The following is a 13,902-nucleotide window of genomic DNA, read 5'->3' on the forward strand; positions in this document are numbered from 1 at the left end:
TACACAAGTGTTTCCTAAGTTGACCCAAAGTTTGGCCGGATCCGTCCAAGCAGCCCACAACCAACGGATTTGAAGGGCCGCCACAAATTTTTCCAGATTCAGAATGCCCAACCCACCATGTACTTTTGATTTGCACACCTACTCCCAATTGATTTTGCATTTTCCACCTATGAACTTGTCGCAACCCGCCCAAAGTTAGGCATGCCTTAGGGAGTCAATCTTCTTCATGACCGAGCAAGGAGGTCTAGCGTCGTCAAGTAGTAAATGACAATTGGCGTGATGACCGACTTGACCGACACGACCCGTCCCAGCTGCGCAACATACTTGCCCATCCAAGACGTAAGTTGTGCAGCAATCTTATCTTCGAGTGGCTGAAAATGGATTGTTCCAAGCCTCTTGGTCGACAATGACAACCCAAGATATTTCATTGGGAAGGAGGGGCGGTTGGTCGGGAAGGAGCTGAGAATATCATCAAGATCCAAGGAGTCACATCAAATGGGGGCAACAAGACTTTTTAGAGCAGTTCGTAGTTAGCCCTGATACCTCCACAAATCATGCAAGCGTATGTGCAAAAAAACTTGACCTCGGTTTTGATGGACTCAAGGAAAACCGCCGCGTCATCCACGTAGAGGGAGGCTCTGATAGGCAAGGCATTGACACCAACACTACAAAAAAACACTTCCTGATGATACATGTTTGTCACAGTAGGTCACGTTTTTCTATCATGCATGTACATCCGTGACGATTTTATGACAGAATCAAGATAGTCATATCTGTGCTGTCATACCATTACAATACTCAAATTATCATCACAGAAGTGTCCACTTTCATGACGATAAATGTCGCAACATGGAAGTATTTTCGTCAAGAGTAACCAACACGTGTCATCCACCATAATGGGTCGCCCTTAAGCTACGGGGTCCAATTTTGGACCTGATTACCCGCTAACAATCCCGATCAATGGCAATTTTTCATGTGTAAAAATTATCATTCGCCAACGATACCACGTGTTAGCTCGCGTGGTGACAGATGTCAAACGTCCATGGACATGAGTCGCCAATGAAACGTCAACACGTGGAATGACCCAATAGTGGCCCATTTATGGTAAAAGGGCCGATCCAACAAAAGTCCCACAAGATTTCGTCAGATACTGATGGGTCGGCCCGTTAACAGCCTACCATGTTTTGGGCCAAATCACGACCCATATCAGATCCCGCCCGTTAACAGCCTGCCACGTTTTGGGTCAAATTACTGCCCATGTCAGATCCGACCCGTTAATAGCCTGCCATGTTTTGGGCCAATGGACGGCCCATGTCAGATCCAGCCCGTTAACAGCCAACCATGTTTTGGGACAAATTACAGCCCGTGTCAGATCCGACCCATTAACAACCTACGATGTTTTGGCCCAAATTTCGGCCATATCATATCCGGCCCGTTAATGGGTACTATGCTTTTGGGCCCACTTAGGGCCCGATTTCTACTTCGGCCTCTTAAAGGCCGGTTTAACAGTTTAGCTCGATATTAGTTTTGGCCTGTTAGCAGCCCTTGGTACATATGGGCCCCCGTCGGCCCGGTTTCACATTCGGCCATTTAACGACCCGTGCTGCATGTGGGGCTATTTCTGGTCCGAAGTGACTTTCGGCCTCTTAACAGCCCGTAGTCTTCGTGGATACATTTCAGCCCAACCTGCCTATCAGCCCGTTAAAGGCCCGTGTTATAGTTGGGCCTAATTATGACCCGCTTTGCAAAGGGCCTGCTTGATATGCCTCCAACGACCTATAATTTTTTATTGTTTCATGCTATTATATTATCAATCTCGGATGTTTTATATACACTTTCAAGCAATTATATATCTTTTTTGGGACTAACCTATTAATTTAGTGCCCAGTGCCAGTTGCTGTTTTTTGCTTGTTTTTGGTTTCACAGAATATCAGTACCAAACGAAGTCCAAATGCCACGAAACTTTTTAGCGATTTTTTTCTGGACAAAAGAGACACTAGAAGCGTTGGGAGAAGACTAGATGATGAACCGTGGGCCCACGAGGTGGGCGCGCCCTTTTGGCTTATGGGGCCCATGTGGCTCCGTTTGACCTAACTCAGCCTCTATGAATTCTCTAAGATCGTGAAACCAATAGAGGAGTCCACGAAATACTTTCCCTTCGCCGCAAGTTCCAGAACTATGAGATCCCATCTAGAGGCCTTTTCCGGCACTCTGCCAGAGGGGGATCCGATCATGGAGGGGTGAAAGTGCAACTAATCCCCGGGTGGTTTTGGTAATTCATAACAACATATAGCTCATTGAACTAATATCCACTCAAGTTAAATATTTCAAAAAGTTCAGTAATTGGCATGGCATGGACTAGAGATGTGGACCCCTCAAAATGCTAAGGACAAAGACTGGCAAAAGCTCAAGACTCTTCATTTTCATTTTAGTGATCCAAGATCACATTGAGTCCACAGAAAAGCCAATACTATTAGAAGGGGATGAGATGTTGCTTAATGGTCTACTTGCGCAAAGTGCTTAGTGATAATGCTCCCAAACCCTCAACCACTTTCTCATTTCCACATATGTCCAAAACCCAAAGTCAAATTCGGCCCCACCGATTTTATCTATCCGGCGCCACCGAGTTCATTTGACATAACCACTACCAGAAACCCTAGACAATTCGGCCTCACCGATACGGATCTCGGTCTCACCGAGATGGCATTGCAAACTCTCTGTTTCCCTTCGTAACGTTTCGGTCTCACCGAAATGAGCGATCGGTCCCATCGAGTTCGCATTGCAAACTCTCTGTTTCCCTTCGTAACGTCTCAGTCTCACCGAAATGAGCAATCGGTCCCACCGAGTTTGACTGACCAGCTCTCTGTTTGCTCATTGCTGAAATCGGTCTCACCGAGTTCATGCAATCGGTCTCACCGAGATAAGGTTTTGCCCTAGCCCTAGCACATCGGTCCCACCGAGATTCCTAACGTTCACATTTTGAACTAAATCGTTCTCACCGAGTTCATCCATTCGGTCTGACCGAGGTGGGTCAAATGTGTGTAACGGTTGGATTTTGTGTGGAGGCTAAATATACCCCTCCACCCCAACTCCATTTGAGAGAGAGCCATCAGAACGTGCCTACACTTCCACTACTCATTTTCTGAGAGAGAACCACCTACTCATGTGTTGAGACCAAGACATTCCAATCCTACCACCAGAATCTTGATCTCTAGCCTTCCCCAAGTTGCTTTCCACTCAAATCTTCTTTCCACCATAGCCAAATCAGTGAGAGAGCGTTGAGTGTTGGGGAGACTATCATTACCGAAAAAGGCTTTCGCCCCGCTTTATAGATAAAGAAAACCGCCCAAGCCACAAATCCAACAAGGTTCACACACACACACACACACACACACACACGAGTCTCACAAACATACATAGTAGCAAATAGGGTTAAAGTTGAGGGCACAACTCAACAAGCCCTGAAACCAAAAACAACACACTCACACACCGCAACCCGAGCAACAAGACTAGTCGTGCTTCGGAGGAGGGGGCGACAGCCGGGGGGGGGGCATGCGGAACGCCATCGAGCGAAGGTCGGCGAGGAGGGTGTTGATGACGTCCCGGTCCTGGGGGTGGCCAAGCGACCACCATAGCTGCAAGTAACCTCACAGTCGCACGTCGGAGAGGCACTTTCGAAGGGCACAACCACAGTGGTGGCGCTCATTCTGGGGCGAATCGCAACCCTCCATCCTCCCCCGCTGCGAGCGCGACTGCAGGGCAGGCGCCACCCCGGAATGAGCTGACCAAACTACTTTGCCCAACGGAGCCACTGGCCCTCAAGCGCCTCCACCGCGTCATCATGCCATCCAAGCGGCTGGTTCGCAACAATGAGGGAACGACGTGGTCGCCACCATCACCATCAGGAGTCGAGTGACACTGCGATCTACATCGTCATCACCTATGCCAAGCACTGCCTTAGAGGCCATGGCGCGGGCTCAACTGCTGTTGAGATTTCCGCCAGCAGCCGATCAGATGGATGAGTGGCGAGCCACCATCCAAAGCCTGATTGGTTTCGCCGAGGCGGGAGGATCACAATGAGCTGGCTCGCCACGACCTCCCTAGGCAATGACAACAACTCATGTAGCCGGCCGTACGGAAGGGGCCACCCCCACGATGCAATCCCCACTACGGCAAGCAGCACGGGAGCCATGAAACCAAGAACCTGATGACGTCTCGGTGGCCTCTTTCGACCCTCGGGCACGTCAAGGCCAATGGCGGGCCCCGGAGGACAGGCGGAGGGAAGGCGCACGCGTCGTTGTTGAGCGACGCTGCGACGTCCACCGCCGGTCCAATGAGTGCGATGGCCCCGACGTCGACAAGCCCGCGCTCGGAGATGGCGGGTGCCTGCCTTTCGAGGTTGGGTGCCCTGCCTTCACCCGTGAGCTGCGGCAAGTCCGTTTGCCGTCCGCTCACACGTTCAAGCAAGAGATACCCGAGAAGTATGATGGGAGATAAACTGTAACACCCACGATGCGGCTATATCTCCCACGTGTCGAAGCACGACTTAGAGGCATAACCGCATTGTGGTTTTGTCGCAAGAAGGGTCATCTTCACACAATCCCATGTAATGAACAAGAATGGGATAAAGAGTTGGCTTACAATCGCCACTTCACATAATGAACATATAATTCATACATCATTCAGAGTAGACACATAGTCCGACTACGGACAAATCCAAATGAAAAGAAGATAACCCCAAATGCTAGATCCCCGATCGTCCCAACTGGGCTCCACTACTGATCAACATGAAACGAAACATAGCAACGACCAAGATCTTCGTTGAGCTCCCATCTGAGCTCGGTTGCAACACCTGCACTGGTATCATCGACACCTGCAACTGTTTGGTAGTATCTGGTGAGTCACGATCAAGAGGGAAGCGAAAACCCAATTGGTCTCGGAACGGTCAACGAAAGCAAGGGGGGATGCGGCAACTACAAACGGGTGCAAGCTTTATGAAAACATGCAAATGCAATGCACATGATGCTATGAGATGAAATGCATGACATGAACAAAATTAAAATAAAAGACAGAAACCCAACCACGGAGAAAATAATATATCACATAGCCGGAAATGGCAAGAGTTGGAGTTACAATTATGGAAAGTTACAACCGGGGCGTTACAACACTCCGCCACTACAAGAGGATCTCGTCCCGAGATCTAGGATGACACCGGAGAGAAACGGAAGAGGAAGAGAAGAGGTAAAACTAAGTTGCTTCTTCGACCAATGAGTGAAACCAAAGAACCTTGAGAGGTTGAAAAGTTGAAAGAAAGAACACAATGGAATTGAACACAATTGAGAGCACTGCGGTAGAAAATAGAAACAAGGAACACCATGTGAACCTTGGAGGTTGCAAAGCTATAAATGACAAGTACAATGGACAAGAAGGAATTCGAAACCACTCCGGTTGAACATGGAAGGAATAGAACATGAACTTGAGAAGATGGGATGATACTTGATGAAATCAACAACACACTACCTCCGGAACTATTGAAAGAATGGCACAATGGGTAAGAAGGATTTCAGACAGCTTCAGGTTGAATAGAGAGGCCAAAACTTGATAAGATGAAAGAACTTAAATGCGAACATAACACTCCGGTTAAATGGATAAGCAAGAAAATAACATGATCTTGACAAAACAAGATGATGGGTGAAGAGAGCAACATCATAATGCCTCCGGAAGAAATAATAGAAGATAGATCATTGGGATAAAAGAATGGAGAAGAAAATGCCAACTTTTGCCACAAATGAGCTTGGAAAGCACCCTTCCAAGAAGGTTATAATGGAGTTGTTGGAAAACCAACAACGAAACGAATAAGCTTGTAGCGGGCTTATGGAAAACATCTCAAAATTATGAGGTGACAACCGGCCACTAACTGAAACAATTGCTTGCTTGAGATCAATGAAGAGATGAAAACCTTCTTCACCGAGATGAGAAGGAGAAAATTGGATCATTGATAAGCACCACAAATAGCTACATTCCTTAGGGAAGGCTGTAGGTGAGATATAACCCAATATAACTCCAACAAAAGATTGATTAGTTGAAAAGATCTCTTGAACGAACAGAAAATGATGGATTTAAATATGTCAGTCTTGAAAACTTGTGAATCATGAAACATGAAGGAAAATTATCAAGAATGACATAGCACCGCCTCAAAAGATAAGGTAGGAAGAATTGCACTTTGGAATGCAAGATGAAGAATGCTTGAACGCCTCAAAACAAAACATGTGTTGAGCACCATGTTTAATTTTGAGTATAGTCTGGCAGATCATAACCTCGAGAGAAATCTTGAAGAAAAATTAAGAATGAAAGGAATCCTTGACGAACCACCATGTAGAGCCTCCGAGAAGAACTCCGGTAATAAAAGGATGATAAAAAGAAAGAGAACTTGAAAACACAAGGTGAAGCCTTGCGATGATTTAGAAGGAGCTACGAAATGAGTAAACTTTGAACTCCGGGCAAGAAAAATGAATAACTTGGAACCGAGAATTACTTCCTGATGAAAAAACTCCAGAAGAAGGAATTAATCACTTGGATGAAACAAGAATAAGAATTATGTCATGCCTATCCTTCATCAATTTAAATTGATGACAAGCAACGAATTTGGCATACTACTTATTCTCATTGAAAAATGATTACAGATAGAGATATAGCGCAAACTTGAGAAGGTATTGATGGAACCACCGGTTGAATTGAAACAATGAAAGAATGAATGAATTGATACGATAATGAAGGAAGAGAAATCTTGAACGAACCACCATAAGAATTGGAAATGAAAGTAGCAAAGGCACAATTCACCGGGAAGAATTGGAAAACGAATGAAGGTACTTGAGGGGATTTAGATACCTGAGAACGAAGAGATCATGAACTGATTAGAGGATATTTGAATGATGCATCGGTAGATTTGGAGAACGATAGCTACATGCTAAGAATGAAGAATTATGACATGATGGCCTTCGGAGGAAAGAAATGGAAACAACTCATGAAATGATTCAGATGGTAAGAAAAGAATTGTCACAATCAAAAACAATTATGAGGATGGCATAAAGCTAGAACCATGAATCTCTGAAAGAATGGGTAAGGATTTAAGAGGAACTCTTCTTCGGTCTTCAAAATCCGAGAATGACGACGGTAAACGCCACCATGAATTGTTGAGACACTCCAGAATGAAAATTAGAAAGGTTGAACCAACGACGAAAGAATTTGAAAGATCTTGGAGAAAGACATTTGACTGATGATAATTCATTCTTACATCAAACTTTGAAAAGAATTTGGGAATGGCACCGGGAAAATTAGAAGAGTCAGGTAAGATCCTAGAAAAAAGATCTGTGGGTTAGGGCCCACTAAAAGATACACCATTGAACGATTGATTGAAAGGGGGGATTGCGCCGGTTGAATTAAATGGCTTGAATGAGATAACAACCTCAAAAGAACTTGAACGGATTGGGAATGGAAACACGAATCTTCCGAGATGTCTTCAGCACTCCGGATACGAATAGAAAGAGGTGAACGATTATGAGATGCACCGGCATGGGATAGCATTTGAAACGAGGAAAGGGATATGATCAACACCGAAAGCTTGAAATTAATCCACCGGAGGAGAATACGAGAATGAAGAATGATGAACTTGAAGCTCGTGAGCAACTTCACGAGGGATCACCGGATCAGAACATTGATTGAAAAGAGTGAAGAGACTTCACATGAATAAATGGATACTTGATGAAAATATATGAGTCCTTGAAGAAAAGGGTGGGAGGGCGGGAAAAACAAGGACAACTTGGGACGGATGAAACAAACACCGTTGAGAAAACTTAGAATTGATCTCGCAAATGTTGAAATGATCGGATTCACTTGAAGAGAAGCACGCCGGTTGAAAAAGAATTAACATGACAACCTCAATGATCAAGAAGGATTAGCACTCCCATAGAAATATGAGAACACCATTTAGGGAAGGTATGGATTCAACATTTGACTTCGAAGCAACTCGAATACCACAAATAAAACAAAACAAAGGATTTGGCTTGCAGAATAAGCCGGAACAAACATATGATAGAGATTTCGTCCGAAGTTTCCGTGGTGGGGCCCACACGGGCTCGATCGTACAACACCATCATGTACAAGGCAGTGCACATGAGATACGAAGTGCCCCCGAACCAGCATAGCCAAGGGCTCTTTAAGACACAACGAGACCACTGTAAAAACGACCGTGGATAGGCGGACCACTAGACGTCGAACCCCAATCTCATATCATGCATCTGTCGGAAAGATATTCTTGGAGCTACTTGAATTCCCACCTATAAAACTCCCGAAACTTTCTGGTTATGCAATCTGGTGTTGGGGATACAGGGGAAGCAATATATCTCACCCAAACTAACAATACCTACATCCAAGTTGTATCCATCCGTCAACACATAACCAAGAAAACTCCGGAAATCGTGTACCTCAACCTTCGAAAAGCATCCGTTATACGAGCTATGGCAATACTCCCAAACTCCCCAGTACTGGGTGGCGTCGAGGTTATCTTACCACTAGCTGCACAAAAGAGATTTTCAATGTCGGCGAAACTCAGGTATTCCAGAATTGCAACGATAAAATTATGATGACAACACCTCGGAGCTCAACTCCCTGGGACACTGCCACAACCCCTAAATGTGAGGAGGCAACAAGAACAATGTTATCGTCATAAGAATATCAGAACGATCCCAAGATACCCGCGTGATCCTAAATTTTTTTTAGTGAAATTTGAGGAGAGGAAAGACAAAACATCTATGTCAGGAGGCCTCACCAGAGCGACGAAAGGACTGAGGAGTAAAAAGAATCCTACTCTCCGATATATATAATCCTAAGACTCAAAACATTTTTGTTCTAGACTCAACAACGCCAGCGATTCGATCAAGCAGGGGGCTCCTAAGTCGGGGATGGCTCTGATTACCAACTTGTAACACCCACGATGCGGCTATATCTCCCACGTGTTGAAGCACGACTTAGAGGCATAACCGCATTGTGGTTTTGTCGCAAGAAGGGTCATCTTCACACAATCCCATGTAATGAACAAGAATGGGATAAAGAGTTGGCTTACAATCGCCACTTCACACAATGAACATATAATTCATACATCATTCAGAGTACACACATAGTCCGACTACGGACAAATCCAAATGAAAAGAAGATAACCCCAAATGCTAGATCCCCGATCGTCCCAACTGGGCTCCACTACTGATCGACATGAAACAAAACATAGCAACAACCAAGATCTTCGTTGAGCTCCCATCTGAGCTCGGTTGCAACACCTGCACTGGTATCATCGGCACCTGCAACTGTTTGGTAGTATCTGGTGAGTCACGATCAAGAGGGAAGCGAAAACCTGATTGGTCTCGAAACGGTCAACGAAAGCAAGGGAGGACGCGACAACTACGAACGGGTGCAAGCTTTATGAAAACATGCAAATGCAATGCACATGATGCTATGAGATGAAATGCATGACATGAACAAAATTAAAATAAAAGACAGAAACCTAACCACGGAGAAAATAATATATCACATAGCCGGAAATGGCAAGAGTTGGAGTTACAATTATGGAAAGTTACAACCGGGGCGTTACATAAACCCTGCAGAGTTCTTGAGCATCTACACCATTGTTGTTCAAGCTGCCGGGCGAAGATATGAGAAGGTGTTCGCCAACTACTTCCCTTTGTCACTCAAGCCAAATGTGAGGTCTTGGCTGATGCACCTGTCGGAGAACTCCATTTTGACCTGGGCTAACCTGTGCCATGAGTTCATTGGTGCCTTCATTGGTGGCCATCAAGAACCAGGGCGGCCCAACGACTTGCAGCTTCTCCAACAAAAAGAAGGAGAGACTCTACGAAAGTACTTGCAAAGACTCAGCCGAGTCCACAAAATATTCCAGACATCCACCCGACAGCTGTGATAGTTGCCTTCCAATCCAACGTGCGCAACCGCAGGATGCGTTCCAAGATGAACGTTCGGTTGCCCAAGACTGTGAAGGAGCTTTACACCTAAGTGGACAAATGTGCTCGGGTGGAGGAGGGGAGGAAACTCCCTAGGAAGGAAGATTGCGTCGACAACGACTCAGAGGATGACGATGAGGCCAGCAGTCAGAAGAAGAAGAACAAGAAGCACAACAAGAAGTGCAAGGACAAGGTGGTGATGACCGTCGAGGGATCAGGCACACCTAGTACCGGCAAGAAGGCTAAGGCTGGAGCCCCCGGCAAGGAAGTTGCCGCATGCACTGCCTGCCGGGAGGCTGCGGCTGCCGAGAAAGCTGGGAAAAGTGATGGACCGTACTGCAAGATTCATAGGACCAAGGGCCACGATATCCAGGAGGGTCATCAGGTTGAGCAGCTCATCAAGAGGCAAAGGGCTGAGTATGAGAAGCGTGTTAAGGAAAAAGGTTAGAATGGTACTGGCGGGAAGGGCCGGGGCGGTGAAGCAAATCGCCCCCGCAAGGCTCCTCGAAACCAAGGAAAACCTGCCAGGGGCCGAGAGAAGGAGGATTGCAATGATGAATGTGATGGAGGGGTTGAAGAGGAAACCAGTGAGCAGGAATTCCAGAAGGCCACTGACACCCTGTGTATTGACAGGGGTACATCTTTGCACTCCTCTCACCGCCAACTTAAACAGTGGGCATGTGAGGTCAATGCCATGGAGCCAGCGGCAGATTCTCAGAAGCCGCTCAAGTGGTCACGCACGCCCATCATCTTTGATGAAGAGGACCACCCCGACCGCATCACTGCGGTAGGGTTCTTGCCGTTGTTGGTCTCACCAACAATCCGCAACCTCAAAGTCACAAAGATGTTGGTTGACGACGGGCCGGGTTGAATCTATTTTTCCCAAAGGTTATCAGCAAACTCCACATAGCAGAGGAAGAGCTTAAGGTCACGGGCACGTTTCATGGAGTCAATCTCGACAGGAGTCATCCTAAGGGAAAGATCACGTTGCCAGTGACATTCGGGGGAGAGTTGAACTACTAGACTGAGAAGGTTGTGTTTGATGTGGTCGACCTCCCCTTGTCGTACAGCGGAATCCTTGGGCGCCCGGCCCTAGCCAAATTCATGGCGACATCCCACTATGCCTACAACACCTTGAAGATGCCAGGGCCGATTGGCGTCATTTCCATTCTGTCACACAAGAAAGACGCAATTATTTGCGTGGATAAGATGTACCGGGATGCAGGCGCGGCAGAGGTCGCTGAAGCCACAGTTCCCATCAAGGAAAGCAAAGGAAAGAAGAAGGCTAGAAAGGACGCCGACAAGGAATCCGGGAAGTGTACCTCTTCAGAGTGTGCCACACCTGTTGATGACGTGCCGGAGAGTTCCAACAGCAACAGGTCCAAGGCTGCTGCACCCCATGTGAAAAAGGTCCCGGCAGGGCTGGTTGGCGCTGATGGTACTTTCACTATCAGTGCTACCCTTGATGACAAATAGGAAAGCACGCTCGTTGCCTTCCTGCGAGCGAATATCGATGTGTTTGCCTGGCAACCATCTAATATCCTTGGTGTTCCTAGGGAGGTAATCGAGCACCACCTTGCTGTCTGCCCACAACCCGTCAAGCAGAAGGTTCGGAAGCAAGCCTTGGAGCGGCAACAGTTCATTGCTGAGGAAATCATGAAACTTGAGGCAGCTAGTTCGGTGAGAGGAGTACTACATCCAACATGGTTAGCAAACCCAGTGGTTGTGCTCAAGGCTAATGGGAAATGGAGGCTTTGCATAGATTTCACGGATCTGAACAAGGCATGCCCGAAGGACCCATTCCCCTTGCCGCGCATCAACCAAATTGTGGATTCGACTTTCGCGTGTGATTTTCTCTCCTTTCTGGATGCGTACTCTGGATACCATTAGATCTTTATGTCCAAGGAAGATGAAGAAAAGACCTCATTCATCACCCCATGTGGCACATACTGCTTCGTGCGCATGCCTTTCGTGTTAAAGAGTGCTGAGTCCACTTTTGCAAGAGCTCCAAATTGGTTTTGAACCACAGTGGCACATACATCGAAGCTTATATGGATGATACTGTGGTCAAGACCAAGGAAAGATCAACCCTCATCCAGGATTTAGAAGAGACATTTTCTAACCTGTGCAAGATCAACTTGAAGCCGTACCCGGAGAAGTGTGTGTTTGGCATTCCCTTTAGAAAGCTACTTGGTTTCTTTGTGTTCCACCGCGGGATCGAGGCCAACCTAGATAAGATCAATGCCATCAAGCAGAGTCAGGCACCCAAGACAGTTAAGGATGTGAGGCATTTGACAGGATGCGTTGCGGCGCTTAGCAGATTCATCTCAAAGTCTGCCGAGCGTGCCTTGCCATTCTTCAAAATTTTGAAGAAGGCAGGACCCATGAAGTGGACCCCGGAAGTAGACGCAGCGCTGCAAGATTTGAAGACCTACTTGTCTTTTGTGCCCACTTTGGTTGCACCCAAACCGCATGAGCCATTGCTGCTATATCTGGCAACGACTAATCAAGTGGTTAGTGCAGCATTAGTGGCGCAGCGGGAAGTGGAGGAGATAGCAGCCTCAGCAAGTGTCCCATCCAGGGAAGAGAGAGAGAACAGCCCGACAAGGCCATATGTGGATCAGGGCAAATAGGAGCACGACAGTGGAGGCAACCCCAAGGACGTGGCAAGGAAGAAGGTGGTGCAACGCCCAGTATACTTCGTCAGCTCCCTGTTACGGGGGGCTAGATCTAGGTATTCTGGCGTGCAAAAATTGATTTTTGGCCTTGTCATGGCCTCAAGGAAACTGTGCCACTACTTCCAAGCCCATGAGATCACGATTGTCACCCACTTCCCGTTACAAAGGATACTCCAAAACCCAGAGGCTACCGGCAGAATAGTGGAACGGGCATTGGAGTTATCCAGCTTTGGCCTGAAGTTTGAGAGCACATCAACGATTCAGAGCAGGGCATTGGCAGGGTTTATTGCAGAATTGACGCCAACCCCTGGCGGAGAAGTACTAGAAACAGTTATCCCCGGCGAGCGCCCCAAGAATGGATCATGTATTTCGATGATACCTTCTCCCTACAAGGTGTTGGGCCTGGCGTGCTTCTCGTTGCTCCCACTCGAGAGCAACTGAAGTACGTCGTCCAGATGCATTTTCCCCGGGAGGAAGCGACCAACAATACATCAGAGTATGAAGGGCTCCTTGCCGGGCTCATGATTGCCACAGAATTGGGAATCAAGAAGTTGATCATTCGAGGAGATTCACAACTTCTGGTGAGACAAGTCAGCAAGGATTACAAAAGTCTATTGATGGAGGCATACATCAAGGAAGTGAGAAGATTGGAGGAGCGCTTTGATGGACTGCAAACGGAGCATGTACCCCATGCAGAAAACAACATTGCTGATCACCTGTCAAAGTGCGTTGCGCAGAAGCTTCTTGTGGAACCAGGAACTTTTGTTCTCCATCTTACTCAGCACTCCTTATCCTCGACAACAATGGCCCAAAAGAGGAGGAAATTGGACTCCAGTAAGCCTCTCCCGGTAGAGCCACTCGGGGCTCCTAGCAGGGACCCTGCCGGAAACAACTCCCCTTCGATTGCCGGGCTGCACCCTCCTACCAGGCCATTGGTCCCCATGGTCAAGGAATGCGCTGCCATGAATGAGGAGGTGCTGCTAGTCGTCGTTGCCAAGCCCTAGGCTCCAACTTGGGCAAGGCACATAGTCCATTTCCTCCAAACTGGAGAACTTCCCGAAGAGCAAGAAGAAGCGGAAAGAGTAGCCCGGAGGGCCAGTATGTATTAGTTTGTCGATGACACACTATACAGAAGAAGGCCCAACGATGTGAAATTGAAGTGCATTTGCTGGGAAGAAGGAAAGGAACTGCTGGCGAAAATACACAAAGGCATG

Source organism: Triticum aestivum, chromosome 2B, assembly GCF_018294505.1.
Source record: "Triticum aestivum cultivar Chinese Spring chromosome 2B, IWGSC CS RefSeq v2.1, whole genome shotgun sequence".
Classification (NCBI taxonomy): Eukaryota; Viridiplantae; Streptophyta; class Magnoliopsida; order Poales; family Poaceae; genus Triticum; species Triticum aestivum.